The 14731-nt window shown below is 45.9% G+C and overlaps 1 non-coding gene across 1 annotated transcript; it reads left to right on the top strand.

Moving 5' to 3' along the window:
* Window positions 1-9074: 9074 nt before the first annotated feature.
* TRNAL-UAA (transfer RNA leucine (anticodon UAA)) lies at window positions 9075-9158 on the top strand. Its single transcript has one exon. It is a non-coding gene; the product is annotated as a tRNA-Leu (tRNA).
* The last annotated feature ends 5573 nt before the right edge of the window (window positions 9159-14731 follow it).

A 14731-nucleotide genomic window follows, 5' to 3' on the forward strand; every position in this document is an offset into this window, starting at 1 on the left:
TCGGGAGGATCCACATAGTGCAAGCCGGGGTTTTCGACTTTTCTTTCTTTCAAACCGATCACAACTCGGTCTATCGCCATCTATGGGCAATTTACTACCTAGTGAGTTGGACCGGAAGTGTAAGTGTGTGTACCTAACCGTCTGAGTGCGTATCTAATGTTTTGCCTGATTTTTCAGTGTCGCCATCTATATTTCAGCAGTGATGTGAGTGAAGTGTAATGATTGAATATTTGTATCGTTTGTAGGCTTGTTGCTCTCTGTGGCGAGACTCTTTAACTAGGAGATTGGCTGGTATTCGGTGCCTCGCATCCGGGTCCTCGCGATGCGAGCCCGTCACTATGACCACTCGACCTTTGAAGACCGGGCACACCCCGTTTCCCATCTCAGAGAGATATCGAAGCGTTCCCGAAGGATAGGTGTGTTCGGAAAGTTTTATTAAAAACAACATAACATGACCACCTCAGACGGAGGCAGCAAAATAAAATAATCAGATAAATACTAACCAGATCGGGAAGATTGTCAAACCGACGAGCGGCTACAGAACTTTCAATTTATAGTAGTTTCCCAAAGTGATACAGAATATAATGGTACGGGATCAGACGTCCCACGAGAGAGGAACGCCTTTGTTAGCCCACCGACGACAGTATCCTCTCAACTCCCAACACAACTCAGGCACACCAGGGAACCGTCAGCCCACAAACGGCCACGCCGGGACACGACGCAACTCCGTCAAAAGACGTCTTAACGCTGTAGAATCCCATTTTGACCACTCGACCACCATCCATTACCGCAGTGGAATTTACTACCCTACTTACCCTGAAAGGAAGGTAAAACGGTAGTTTTTAAACCACGACCGGTTTTTTTCAAGCGAACTTTGTTTTATTATTATTTTGATGGCAGTTTTATCCGAATTTTTAGGGCATTTTTTGCAGTCATTTTTTTAGAGAAAACAACATTCGGGTCGTAGTGAATTATTTTCGTCACTAACAATAAAGTGAATGGAAGTCGTTTTTTCCGCTGTTGGAACAAGAAATAATGATCGCAGATTTGATTTAACACCTCGTAAATTATTAATTTCAATTTGATAATTTAGTTTCACCTTGACGGTGGTTTCTTGGCTACCCCCTGCCGTAAAGTATGAAAGAGAGGGAAAAGGGGTGTAGAGCCGGATTAATCAAGCGAAATGAGCGCGTACTTAGGGCACCAGGAGACAAGTAGGGCACCACAAAAATAATTAAATATACAGTGGATCCCGCTTATAACGATTTTCAAAATACCACCATGAGGAAACGTTGTAAGCGGGGAAAACGCTTCAAACGGGAAATCTTTATGAGAATTACTTAGAGTTGAAAGCCCGAAAATAAGTCACACCATTCGAGAAAACGTTATAAGTGGGAACGTTATAACCGGAATCGACTGCAGTCCTTTTTTTTTGGGTAAATTTTTTCTCAGCATCAACCATCCGGTAGAAATCCTAAAATAATAAGAGCAGTTTACTCTTTCTATGTTAAAAATTACGGGAAAAACACGCCAAAATGGATAGGGGGGGCCCCCAAGTAATAGAGTAAATTTTCGTTTCTATAAGTTGCGGCCCTGAGCGTGACACAAAAGTAGAGAAACTAAATTAATCTCGAACAATAACTCGCGTTAATTCTCAGTTTTTATGTTAAGATCTCACTGAATTTCCATAAAGTAGGCCCAGGGCCGTTTTAACAGCATCATAGACCCCCCCCCCCCAACCGAGCAAAAAAAAAAAAAAATTCTGAGGCCCCTACCTAGCAATAAATACCTGCCCTGCTTATTTGCATACTTACTCTCTCTCCCTAAAACTTCAACCATATCAAATTGTCATGAGGCTTCGGCAATTGAGGCTCCCGAGCCATGGCATCACAGGAATCGAGCGAAATTATTTTTCTGAACCCCTCCCCCCCATTTAAAAATACCCCTGCTTATTTACTTACTTATTCTCGAAAATTGTAAACAGATCTGATTGTCATGAGACCCATAGGCGTCGGAACCTAGGGGCTGAGGCCATTTCAGCCCCCCCCCCAAATAAATTTTGCAAATTTATTTTTTGAGAGCTGAGCCCCCAATAATTTCTGAAAAAACGATGCATTGCACCCTCTCTCTACTGCGTACGCGTCCAAGTCCCTTATATACGGGACGACCAGCAACTTTCAGGCCCCCCCCCCCCCAATGTTTTCTTCATGTCGACGGCGTCTCATTGAGACCCAGTTAAGGTTGAAAGTAAAGTGGACGGGGCAGCGCCGTCTTAACGCATGGGCCTAGCCGGGCACGGCCCGGGGGCCTCAAGAGAAGAAGGGCCTCACAAAAATTATAACTGGTTGAAATTCTCGAGAGTTTACCAGGTAGGGCCTCAGAAAAATTAGTTACCCGGGGGCCCATGATGCTCTTAACATGGCCGTCTTAAGAGCATCATAGGCCCCCGGGCCAATTGATTTTTATGAGGCCCTACCAAACAAATTCTCGAAAATTTCAACCAGATCTCAGTTTTTGTGAGGCTCCCGGGCCGTGCCCGGGTGGGCCCATGCCTTAAGATGGCCCTACTCCCCCCCCCCCCCCCCACCACTCCACAAAACTATTGCAGTCACACATGAAGAACCCACAACCACCGCCCGTGATCGAATTATCTCACGATTATCTTCGAAACTTCGATCAACAAAAGCCAAAGAATCAAATCATTATGGCAGCCTCTTCTTTGTGTTCTTTTCCTTCTTTAATATCTTTATTTCGGCGCATGCGCAGGAACGTCTCGAATATCAGGAAATGTCCGCCATCTTGGATCAGAAATGTAAATCCGTCATTTTCCATTGGTTATTCACTTCGATTCACAAGAATAGCCTGCAGTTTATCACTCAATGTTAATCCGACTTGTTTCTGACTAATTTCACTTACTACCGGTCAAGTAAATTATCATTTCCGTCATTCCGCTGAATTTCGACCATTATTACTGTCCGAGTGGATGTGTGTTGCCATCTAGTGGTGGTATGCGAAACCAAATACTCCCTCTCATTACTACTATTTTCATATTTGGTTTGCTACCATTTAACCGTGTGTGTGTGTGTGTGTGTGTATGTTCGTTTTCTTTTTCGAAGGAGCACTGACTCCAGGGATGTCTTGAGAGCATCGTGGGCCTCCGGACCCAGTGCTGTCTTAACGCATGGCTCGCTCGGGGACGGCTATGGGGGGGGGGGGGGGCCTCATAAAAATGAGATCCGGTGAAATTTACAAAGTAGGGCTACAGAAAAATCACTTGGCCCGGGGACCCATAATTCTCTTAAGATGGCCCTATCCGGGCCAAGTGATTTTTCTGAAGCCCTACCTGGCCTCTCACGAATTTCAACCGGTTCCCATTTTTGTGAGGCCCCTTTGCCCTAAAATTAAATTTATATCGTGAAACACGTCCCACCCCTCCCAACCCCTTTCCTGCGTACGGGTCTGAGCCCCCACCTTTTACTCTCAGGTCACTCTTTTTGTTATTCACATGCTTGCGCACAGCTCTTGGCAGTAGCGATTTCACGTTGGGGGGTAATCGGGGTTGTTGGTTTATTACTCTCCCCCCCCCCCAGACGAAGAAAACCTCACTCTGAAAAAAAAAATTGTAAAACATAGCCCCCCCCCCCACTTCTTCCCTTGCGATTACAAACTCCTGTTTCAAAAAGAGAAATTACCCCTTTACCCAGACTGGAGTCACCCCTGGCTCAAGGTCATTGTTGTGGTCACTCATATCCACATGCTTGCAAACTCTCTAGGTCACTATTTTCGTCTCTCACTGACCTAGTTCCTCGCTCTGTAAACAGAGGCGGATTTATTGTTTCATTGACAGGGGCGGCTTGAGCGAGGGCGCAAGTTGGGCGGCAAGTTTTAAGGGACGGCAGCGTAGGCCAAAATTTCTAAAAATTTCGCACAGTAAAAATTCACATCACAACCTTTGAGCCATACCTCGACTTTCCGGAGATGATTCTTCTACAGTTAATTTATGGTGTGACAAAGTAAACGATAAAAGAATAGTCCCGGCTGGATCCCTGTCAGCCCCCCACCCTCAAATTTTAACCCAACAGTACGCGCATGGCCCCCCACATGGGGGGGAGCTGACAGGGCTCTAGCCCTGGGGCCCGGGACGGTTATCATCATTTTTTTACTTTTTCACGCTATAAATTAACTACAGAAGGGGCCCGTTAAAAGTCTGACCGAGGGGCCCGCAAAGATCCCAGCCCCGGGAAACTGGGGGGGGGGGAACTCTGGGTAAACTGGCCCCGCTACAGGATGTGGGGGCCATGAGTACGCGACACCACTTGCTCCCAATGGGTCGCATGGCCCCCGAGGGGAGGGAAGGAAGTGTACATTTTGGCTCCTCGCACCTAGTATTTTTTCCTATAATTTTTCCGGTCAGATGAAGGCAATGTAAGAAGTTGGCTTCTCTCACTTGTCCGGTCCCTGGAGCACCAGAAAAACACCTTTGGGGTCATTCAAGTATTACGTCAGCATCGATGGGGGGGTGGGGGGTCCGATTTGCTGACTTTTGATGACAAGGGGGAGAGGGGGGGGGGTTTGGATGATGCGTACGTCATTAACCAACTTTTATGAAGATATGAAATATTCTTAATGGAATCTTATTCGGTGCTCCAAAAATGGAAAAACTTTCCGATAGTTATTGGGCACCTGAACTAACATTCTACCTATTGATAAGTCCCCTACAGAGCCATGATCTCTAAATGTTTCGCGGATCCTTGAAGTGCTCTGGAAATGTTTCGGGTCGCTTAAGTGACAATTATTCCACGGATCACTTGAGTAATCTGGGAATGTTTTTAAGTGTTCCGTAACTGTGTCACGGGTTACACAGGTGATCTTTGAATGTGGAAGTGATCTTTGAGGCCTACTTCAGTGATCTGAAAATGTGTCACGGGCCACTTAAATGCTCTGGACTTGTGCCACGGGTCATTTAAGCGATTTGTAGAAATATGCCGCTTAGTTCATTTTTATAAAATTTGGTTTGGGGGGGGGGGTGCGAGCCACATCAGATAACCTTCAGGGCCACGTTTCGTCTGCGGGTCAAGGGTTTACCATATATGAATTAATTTTTTTAAAGAAAAATTTTGAGTTCTTACCCATGTAAAGGTATTTCCCCTTTCGAAATTTTAATTATTTTTTTTCCTCTGAGGGGGGGAGGCGCCCGAGCCCCCTATGCCTCCCCCCTCCCGCGTACGTTTCTGATCCCGCCAATATGCGTTAGGAGGTAGGGGGCAGGGTTGTCGAAATTTTGCTGACAAGGGAGGAGGGGATCAAAAATGGCTAAACTAATTTGCTTACGTAATACTTGAACGGCCCCTTTGAAATAAATTTCTTAGTAAAAATCAGGGGGGAAGGATAAGTGCAAGTGATTAATTACGGCTCACCACAATAAGCGATGTTTTGAGGATTAATTTATGTGGCGGTATTACTTCGGTGCCCTTGGGGGCAGTGCCGTCTTTACGCATGGGGCCCACCCGGGCACGGCCCAGGGGCACCAAAAAAAATGAAAAGTAGTTGAATTATTCGAGAATTTGCCAGGTAGGGCCTCAGAAAATTGGCTCGGTGACCCGTGATGCATTTAAGACGGCCCTGCATGGGGGACCAGGGCATCTCCGGCAAAACCAGAATTTATTGATACGGCAAAGATTACATATAGCATCGTAATTAAAATTATGTAAAACGAAGAATCGAATGAGTCAAATGAAAGTCAATGTCACCGATATTAAACAATTATAGAAAGTTGTATAAAATTATATCGCAAAAGCACAGGGCCGTAACTGGGGGGACAATTCAATTCGCCGACAATAGCCCCAGCAAATCATCTAGTGGGGGGGGGGGCTGCCCCGGGTGGACGGTGATTTTAGGAGGGAACAAAGAACACCGTTATAAAATGATTGAATTTTAAAGTTGGGGGTCGGCTAAATAATGTTTGCCCCGGGCGGCCGAATCATGCTTGCCCCGGATGGCAAAAATCTTAGTTACGGCCCTGGCAAAAGGAACAATCAGAACTTTGATCGATCAAGGATTGTATGACGGAAGGGCGGAGCACCCCATTCCACTCAGACACTTTAAACCTCCCACTCTAATTTGCTATTGAGCACTGTTAAAGATCCTTGAAAGTTTCTTTTTTGGGGCTTCATTAGGCTACGGATTCATTCCCCCCCCTCCACTCCCAAGACTGAAGTCCCGCCAGGGTCTCCTCTAGGGGCGGGCACATGAGGCTTCGCACCCGGGCGGCAGGTAGACTCGAGCCGCCCCTGCTGTGCGGCAATTCAAATTTTGCACGAACACCTAACTAATTTTCTTGGCCACTCATCTGATCATTTTTGTCGCACCACGGTCATTTTCCGCGCACGAGGGCTAATTAGACCCCAGGGCCTACAATTTATTGCCGATTCCGAACGGCAGGCTTGTTCTTTCATACTCATCGAGAGGTTGGCGCGCTAACCAGTCGATGGGGGGGGGACTCCCTGTGGGTAGCAATTTCACTCATTCCTCTCTGAGCTTGCTGCCCGCTAAGTAGCCCACCGCTCCGTAAATGTGTCACCGCTTGAGTTACGAAGAGCCAAAAAAAAAAAGGATGAGCGTGTCAAGTGTCTGTGGGGCGGGGGGCACATGCCTTCTCAATAATTATTGCGGAAGTTGTTGTCCACCATATGGCGAGGATTTTCCCGCCTAAAAAAACGACACATGAAACGAATGCGCGTCATTCATTTCATCATCATCATCATCACGATGGTGCGCATTCGCTTGACACACAATTGAAACGTCGACAAGGTCAAGTTTTTCTCGCGGAAACGCTTCCTATTATGAGAAGAGAAGCGAAAATGGCGGGAATCGAGGTGGGGGGGGGGTGAGATTTTTGCGCCCTTGCAATCGGTTATTCACACTTTCGCTAAATTCAAACCGCCAAGGTCAATTCCTTCCCCCCCCCCTCCCCCCACTCTTTTAGAATCACTGCCATCTTATTTACATAATTCTTTTCTGAGTCATCCGCCGACTCGCTCGAGGCGCCAAAAATGGCTGCGCATTCGCGGAATGGCGAGCGATTATCCGAATGCGGCTTCAAGTTTGATGGATCCTGTAATGCTGAAAAATCGACTGGATAATTCGGGACCGTTTAAACGAGTGTTTCTCCCCCCAAAGTGGCCAATATCACCTTCTGGGGGCGATGGAATGTTCCGGGGGGGTGGGTGGTAGAAGCCAAAGGAAATGACATAGGATCTTATGGGTTGACTTTAAGTTGGGGGGTGATCGGAGAAAAAAGTTTCTGAAGAGGAAGGGAGACTGATAGAACAAAAAAGTGTGGGGGAAACTGGTTAAAAACGAATTGGGGGGGGGGGGGCCTTATATATATATATTTTTTGGAGGGTTGGCGTGAGCCATGACTTTTTTTTGAGTGATAAAAGGGAAGAGCTACGCTGGTGAACCCAAGGGGATCGTGGACCCCCCCCCCCTCTTCCTCTGGGCAAGCAGAGGCGACGGCAAGTGGAAAATATTGAGGGCTGGAAGTTGCCAGATTTGCCTGGGTGGGCCCAGGCACAAGATGCCACTAGTGAGGCCTATGCATCAAGCAGGGCCGTCTTAAGAGCATCATGGGGCCCCCCGGGCCAAGTGGTTTTTCCGAGGCCCTACCCTGTAAATTCTATGAAAATTTCAACCGGATCTCATTTTTGTGAGGCCCTCTTCCCAATGAGGCCCCCGGGCCGTGCCCGGGTGGGCCCATGCGTTAAGACGGCACTGGCATCAAGACGACCCTGCATCCGAGTAGATGCCCTTTCTTGATGATGAAGAAGACACAGAGGATCCCTTGCCCGGGTGAGCCCATGCGTTAAGATGTCACTAATGGGGCCCATGCACAGGTCCGCTCTTACCACTCGCGTCCTGAACCACAACTGGTCAGGAAGCAAGCTCACAATTTTTGAGTCCCAGCGTGATATTGAAGGAGTGGTTAAAGGGTTAATTCGGATTTTCCCCAATATTTGCATCTCCCACCCCCCCGTACTGCGGCAGAACTCCTGGGTTTAGGCTGGGATCAAGCGGGGATAGACATGAAAGGTGGGGGGGCGGCACGATAATGATGATGGAAATTCATATATATATATGCACTGGCTCCGTCATTGAAGCTGGGAGGCGGGCCCTTGTTTCTGCCAATGGCTAGAATCTTTGGCAGGACCCTAATTAGATTTTTCACGCGCCCCCAATATAGTACTGGATAATGAATTTTAGTAGATGTATGGGAAAACAAAAAAATGGGAACTCGCGAGCTGCAGCCCTATCAGTTCCACCCTTGTGGGGGGGGGGGGGCATGTACCTCTGGTCTAGCGTCGAGGACATGAGTCTCCCCCTATTGGGACCCTGTAAGGGGAGGCATATCTTTGCAGTAATTCGTACGCCGCACTTCCGCGTCCGTTCTTCGGTCACTTATCCCTGATTAATGGCTCTGAGCAAATAGGTTGATGGGGGGGGGGGGGGGAAGCGTTCAACAAGACTTCATCGGTGGCATGGGTAAGGGGGGGGGAGCCTATCAACCCCCGTTCTCTTACACACCCTCATTTCCAGCTAGATCAATGCATCAATTTATGGCAGTGGTTCTCAACCTTTGAAAGCCTGCGGCCCGGTTTCATTAATTTTTGTGAGCGGAAAGCCCGGTCATAATACGCATGACTTACGGAATATAAATGGGGGAAAATGAAAGGTAAATCACTCACGGCCCGGTTTGACTCGAGTTAGGGCCTGGTATCGGGCCGCGGCCCAGCGGTTGAGAGACACCGATTTTGGCATGTAGTACACATACACAACACTGTGATAAGAAATTCCAGTAAACCTTTTGAAAGAGAACGCACGTGATGACGTCAGTTTTTGCTCTTTTTCAAGTGATTAGACGCCACTTGAAGCGGGAGGAAAAGCAGCTGATGTTCAAACACGAAGTCCTTCTCTTTATAGGCGCCTTATTTTGAACAAATCAGTTCATCTCATGAAAAACCACCAAATATGATTTTGGCATTTATCTTATATAGTATATAGCAGAATTAGAACGTGTCAGGATGGCCGAGTGGTCTAAGGCGCCAGATTTAAGCTCTGGTTCTCGTAAGAGAGCGTGGGTTCGAACCCCACTCCTGACATGAGTGGGATCATTTTTTTTTTGCACTTCAAAAACGCAATCGCTTCAATACCTGCTATTCCACACACGTATTCAATCCATGGCCCGCGGCCCGACTGTGGCACTCGAAGTCATCTGATGCGGCCTCAGACCTAATTTTGTGAAAACGAACGGAGTGCGACACATTTCCATATCCCGCTGTACACTCCCAGATCACTTGAGTGACCCAGAGCACAGTTCCAGCAGTGCTATCTTAACGCATGGGCAGTGCCGTCTTAAGGCATGGTCCCACCCGGGCGGGTGCCTCAAGAGAAGAGGGGCCTCACAAAAATTAGATCCGGTTGAAATTTTATAGAATTTACGGCCCCGTGCATGGGGGCCCATGACAAGGGTCGGTTGAGGCCCCAGGCGCAGAAAAAAATATTAGACCCACCACTTAAATTAGAAAAAAGAGTGAAATTGGGGGGGGGGGGTCGGGCATGGCCCCCAAAAGGGGTGGGCTGACAAGGCTCCAGCTCTGGGGCCCGGGACGATTTGCACCATTTTTTATTTTTTCACGCTGTAAATTCATCATAAAGAGGCCCCGTGAAAGTCTGGTTGGGGGCGCAACATAAGATCTTGGCCTGGGGCCCTTGCTCCAGGATGTGCGGGGCCATGGGGGCCGTCACAAGTCGGGGCCCAGGGCACGCTAACGCCGTTAAACTCACCTCTGTCCAGGGCCGTCTTAAGAGCATCATGGGCCCCCGGGCTAATTGATTTTTCGGAGGCCCTACCTAACAAATTCTCGACAATTTCAACCAGATCTCATTTTTGTGAGGCCCCGGGCCGTGCCCGGGTGGGCCCATGCGTTAAGACGGCACTGCCTCTGTCCACGGCTCATTTATAAATAACTTGAGCGACCCGCGGCCCAGGCACATTCCCGCGGAACATCTACATATCCGAGCAATTATCGGCCCGCAACATCCTTGTGCTAAAATATTCGGACAAATATTATTTATTTATTTAAACACAAACAATAATATTTAAATAATATCATATTTATTTTATAAAATTAATTTTTACCGCAATTACTATTACTTGAAATAAAATCACCCAAGACTTAAAAAGATTTTTAGTTTTATTGATGGACAACAGATGACGCCACTGTTAGTGGGAAGAAAAACGCAAACTTTTATGAATTTTTCTTACGCTGCGGGGTGGGGGAAGGTAGGGGTTACCAGTTCCGAAGACTGAGAAAGGAGGACGTCTGCACACGCACCCTCAGCGACGTCACTAATCCAAAATTCCCCGGTAGATGACGCTACTATCCAGATCAATAAAACCGGCCACAACAATAATTTTTCCAACTCTTAACAGAACCGCTACAAAAAAAAAAAAGCAGAGACAGAAAAAAATCGGAAAACTTCCGCGGCTATTGGTGGATGCGTGTGGGAAGAACAAAATCACGAAAAAACACTCATATATCAAGGAAGAAACATATGTTTCAAGGTTTCCTTCATAGGCTCGTCTTGGGCCCGTTTTTAACCCCACTATCAGCCTCATTGAGCTGGGCATGGGGGGAATAACTCTAATGCTGGTCTGGTCCGGTCATGTTTCAAAGTGGAGAACAGAAAAAAATGTCCCCCCCCCCCCGAAAAAGAAAGAAAAATAATTCCAGAAACCTCTGAAAAAAAGGACAAAAAGTAGAATTTTCCGATCCGGAAATGAAACCAAAAAAGGAGGACGGTCCTCCTTTTCGGTGTCATTTCAAGCGTCCTCCCACGCTCGTCCTCCTTTTCAGGTTCGGAATCATTCTATTTTTTTTTCTTGCTCCACTCGGAAATATATTTCTTTGAATCGCATGAGTGTTTGCTTGTGTGTTTGTTTCCCCTCCCCCCTCTTTCACCAACGCCCTCGAAATTCTTCAGACAAATCCAAGTTGCCTCCAAGCTACTTTACTATGATGACCATGCGTCCAGTATTTGACTGCCGGTCCCGGTTTTTTCTGTTTCTCTGCCTGTCCGACTTTTTTGCAAAAATGTCCCCGGTTTTTCACGTATTTTCAACGAAGCCAACTTAACTTTTCTTTTCCTTTTTCATTTTATTCTTCAAGCGGACGATTAGAATTATCTTCCCAACTCAGAAATAACATTGCGGTAATCGTGATTATCGTGATGTAATATTTTCATTAGTTATACCTTAATGCCGCTGGTGTATACGGGGGGGGGGGTCAGTATTTGGCTGACTTTTGCTGACAAGGGGGGGGGGAGGGGGTCAAAAATGGCTGAAAATCTGCTTACGAAATACTTGAATGGCCCCTAACACATTCTCAGATTATTCAAGTGATCCGCGGCATATAATTACGGATCACATGAGTGATGCGTGGCACAGTTCCAGAGCACTTAAGCGGCCCAGGTACATTTCCAGATCACTTGGATCCGCGAAACATTTAGGGATCACTAAAGTGGTGGTATCGGGGGAGGGGGAGGAATGTTACTTCAAGAGCCCACAAAGTATCGAAAGGTTTTTCTCGTTTTTGGCGAACCGAGTAAGATGCCATTAAAAATATTTCATATATTCATAAAGGGTGGTTGATGACGTAAGCATTATCCAAACCCCTCCCCCCCTTGTCATCAAAAGTCAGCAAATAGGAAACCCCCCCTTCCCCCATCGATGCTGACGTAATACTTAAATGGCCCCTATTCCGTATTTTCCTTGAGCAAATACGGCCAGCCTATACTTCACAAACATCTACTACATCATTAATCTTTGTTCCCGTCTTTGTTGACAGCTTATCGGTTGAGTTCGAATAACCTTTTTCACAACCGAATGAACCATAACCGAACAGAACCGCCCGAATTATGCGCAAATGCATTCGTGAATATGCATTTGCACAAATTTTGACCTCTTTCATATGAACACAAATGCATAAAATTGCATATTTTCTTCACATTTATCAGCATTTTTGACATAAGCAAACATCACTGATCGAATCCGTCATCCTAGGCTGAAATTTAAGCAAGATTTAAATATATATTTGTTAATACGTATTGTGTGTGTGGTAATTGTGTGGTGGTGGTTATGTGAATGCAGTAGATGTGAAAAATTTATGCAGTAAATGTAAAAAACAAAATCTATTAAACTTGCAAAAGTGGTTGGTAACTATGCGTAATAGCTGCTGATTATGCATAATAACCGGATTTATCAAATTTCTATAAGAAATGTAGGGTTTTTTTTTAGTTTGGAAAAATAATTGTGGTGATAAGTAGAGTTACCAAACGTGCTCCTTTTTTTATGTCATTTCAAGCGTCCTCCTACGTTTCGGAAAATTCGCCTTTTTGTCCTCCTTTTCGAGTTTCTGGAATTATTTTCTTTTTCTTTTGTTCCACTTTGAAACATATATTTCCTCATTGATATGAGTTTTGTATTTCTATTTTTTCCCACACGCATTCACCAATAATCCTCGAAATTCCCAGAATTTTTTTCTGCTTTTTTTAGTAGTTCTGTTAGAGTTGGGAAAAGTTATTGTCGCGGCCGGTTTTATTGGTCGAAACAATGGCGCCTTCTATTGTAAAAATTGGGATAAGTGACGTCACCAAGAGTGTACGCGCAGGCGTAAATTTCTCAATTTTTGAACCAGGTTACCCTAACCACGACCACCTAGATAATATTATTGGTTATATAGGAGGTCGTGCCCTAACCCTAGGGTAGTGTTACCTGATTCCCAAACTGAGAAAGGAGGACGCCTGCACACGCACCCTTAGTGGCGTCACTTATCCCAATTTCCCCAATAGATGGCTTTACTGTTTGTACCAATAAAACCGGCCACATCAATAATAAACAAAACCGCTAAAAAGCAGAAACAGAAAAAATTCGAGGAATTTCAATGGCTATTGGGGAAAGTGTGTGTGTGTGTGGAGGGGAACAAAAACACTCATACCAAATATATGTTTCAAAGTGGAGAAAAAAATTTCCCCCAAGGAAAAAAATGTGATTCGGGAAACTTGAAAAGGAGGACAAAAGGTCGAATTTTCTGTAGGAGGACACTTCAAATGACATCAGAAAGGAGGACGTATCCTCCTAAAGGAAGACGGTCGGTAACCCTATTTTTTTGGAGGGGAAGTGGCTCCATCTGTTGCGAAAATTGGGGAAAATGACGTCCGTCATCGAGGGTGCGCGAGTACAGGCGTACTCCTTTCTCAGTTTTCGAACCTGGTAACCTTATCCAAAGCCAAAAGGGGAAAATTTCAAGAAAACAGACAACGGTGAATTTACGCCCCGTTTCTACGTCTCGGGTCATTTCCATACATTCACGAAATTTTGGTCCTGGAGCAAAGAGGTTAATATTTTGTTTCGTGGAATTATAATTTCACTCCTTCGTATAAAATTGCATCAATTTGCAATAGTGCTTCATTTCCAGCAATTGGCAATTTTTCGGTGATTTTCATCATAGTTGGCAACACTTTGCTTACCTTTCGTCGGATTTTTAGCAATAATTAGAAATTCCTAGAATTTTTTTCCGTATTCCGAATCACAATTTCCCGCTTTTTCCCTTGAGGAAATATGGTCGGCCTTTGATTATGATAGTTTTTATGGGTGTACAACATTTTTAGTCCGCGTGAAGAAAAATGCTTAAACTTTTACAAAAGCCTTCAATGGTTGGATCACCCTTCCCGGATGGAACCCCCCTCGGTGGGCCGCATTCAGTCTACGGGCCGGTGCCGCTGCGGTGGTCGAGTGGTCATAGTGACGGACTCGCATCGCGGGGACCTGGGTTCGAGCCCCACCGTCGCCACAATGGTTGGTCGGCTGAAGTTGGTGTTCTCTGGTCCCCAACTTCGAGGCGCGAATGCGAACCGATCTCCCCGTTAAAAAGTCTCGCCACAGAGAGCAACAGGCCTACAAACAGTACAAATATTCAGTCACTACATACCACTCACTTCACTCCTAAGATATAGATGGCAGCACTGAAAAATCATACACAACACTAGATACGCACTCAGACTGTTAGGTACACACACTTACAATTCCGGCACAACTCACTAGGCAGTAAATTGCCTATGGCGATAGACCTGAGTTGTGCTCGGTTTGAAAAAAAAAAAAGTCTACGGGCCGGATGGTGCACACCATAGTTTCCCAAACTTTTTATCCCATCATCCCCTTCTTCAGAAATTTTTTCACTCATCTCCCCCCAAATCAAGTGAACCCATAGGATCCTATGTTAAATCCGTAGCTTCTATCGCCCCCTCGGACCATTCCATCGCCTACCAAGGGGCGATATTGTCCATTTTGGGAAACACTGGTATAGTGTAACCGTTGATTATACTGTAAGTATGAATATTAATCTCACGTCAAGCTTTTTTTGAATGTTTTTTTCCCGTAGAATTAATCGTAATCGCCCTACATTGATAATTCCATCGTCCCCCGGCGGGCGGCGATATTGCCCACTTTGCGAAACACTGGTTCAGATGACAGGCCTTGACCGTGGGAGTGTCAGTCAATAAGGAAGTGATTGACAAGTCGAAGAGAGAGAGACGAGAAAGTGTTTGTTGCTTATTTTGGCTTCGGAACAAAATCCAAGGATTTCCCAGGTCTGGGATTTTGTTCACACACGTG

Source organism: Pholcus phalangioides, unplaced genomic scaffold (assembly GCF_987345545.1).
Source record: "Pholcus phalangioides strain wild (caught in Gottingen) unplaced genomic scaffold, Ppha-v1.0 ptg000022l_1, whole genome shotgun sequence".
In the NCBI taxonomy this organism is placed as follows: Eukaryota; Metazoa; Arthropoda; class Arachnida; order Araneae; family Pholcidae; genus Pholcus; species Pholcus phalangioides.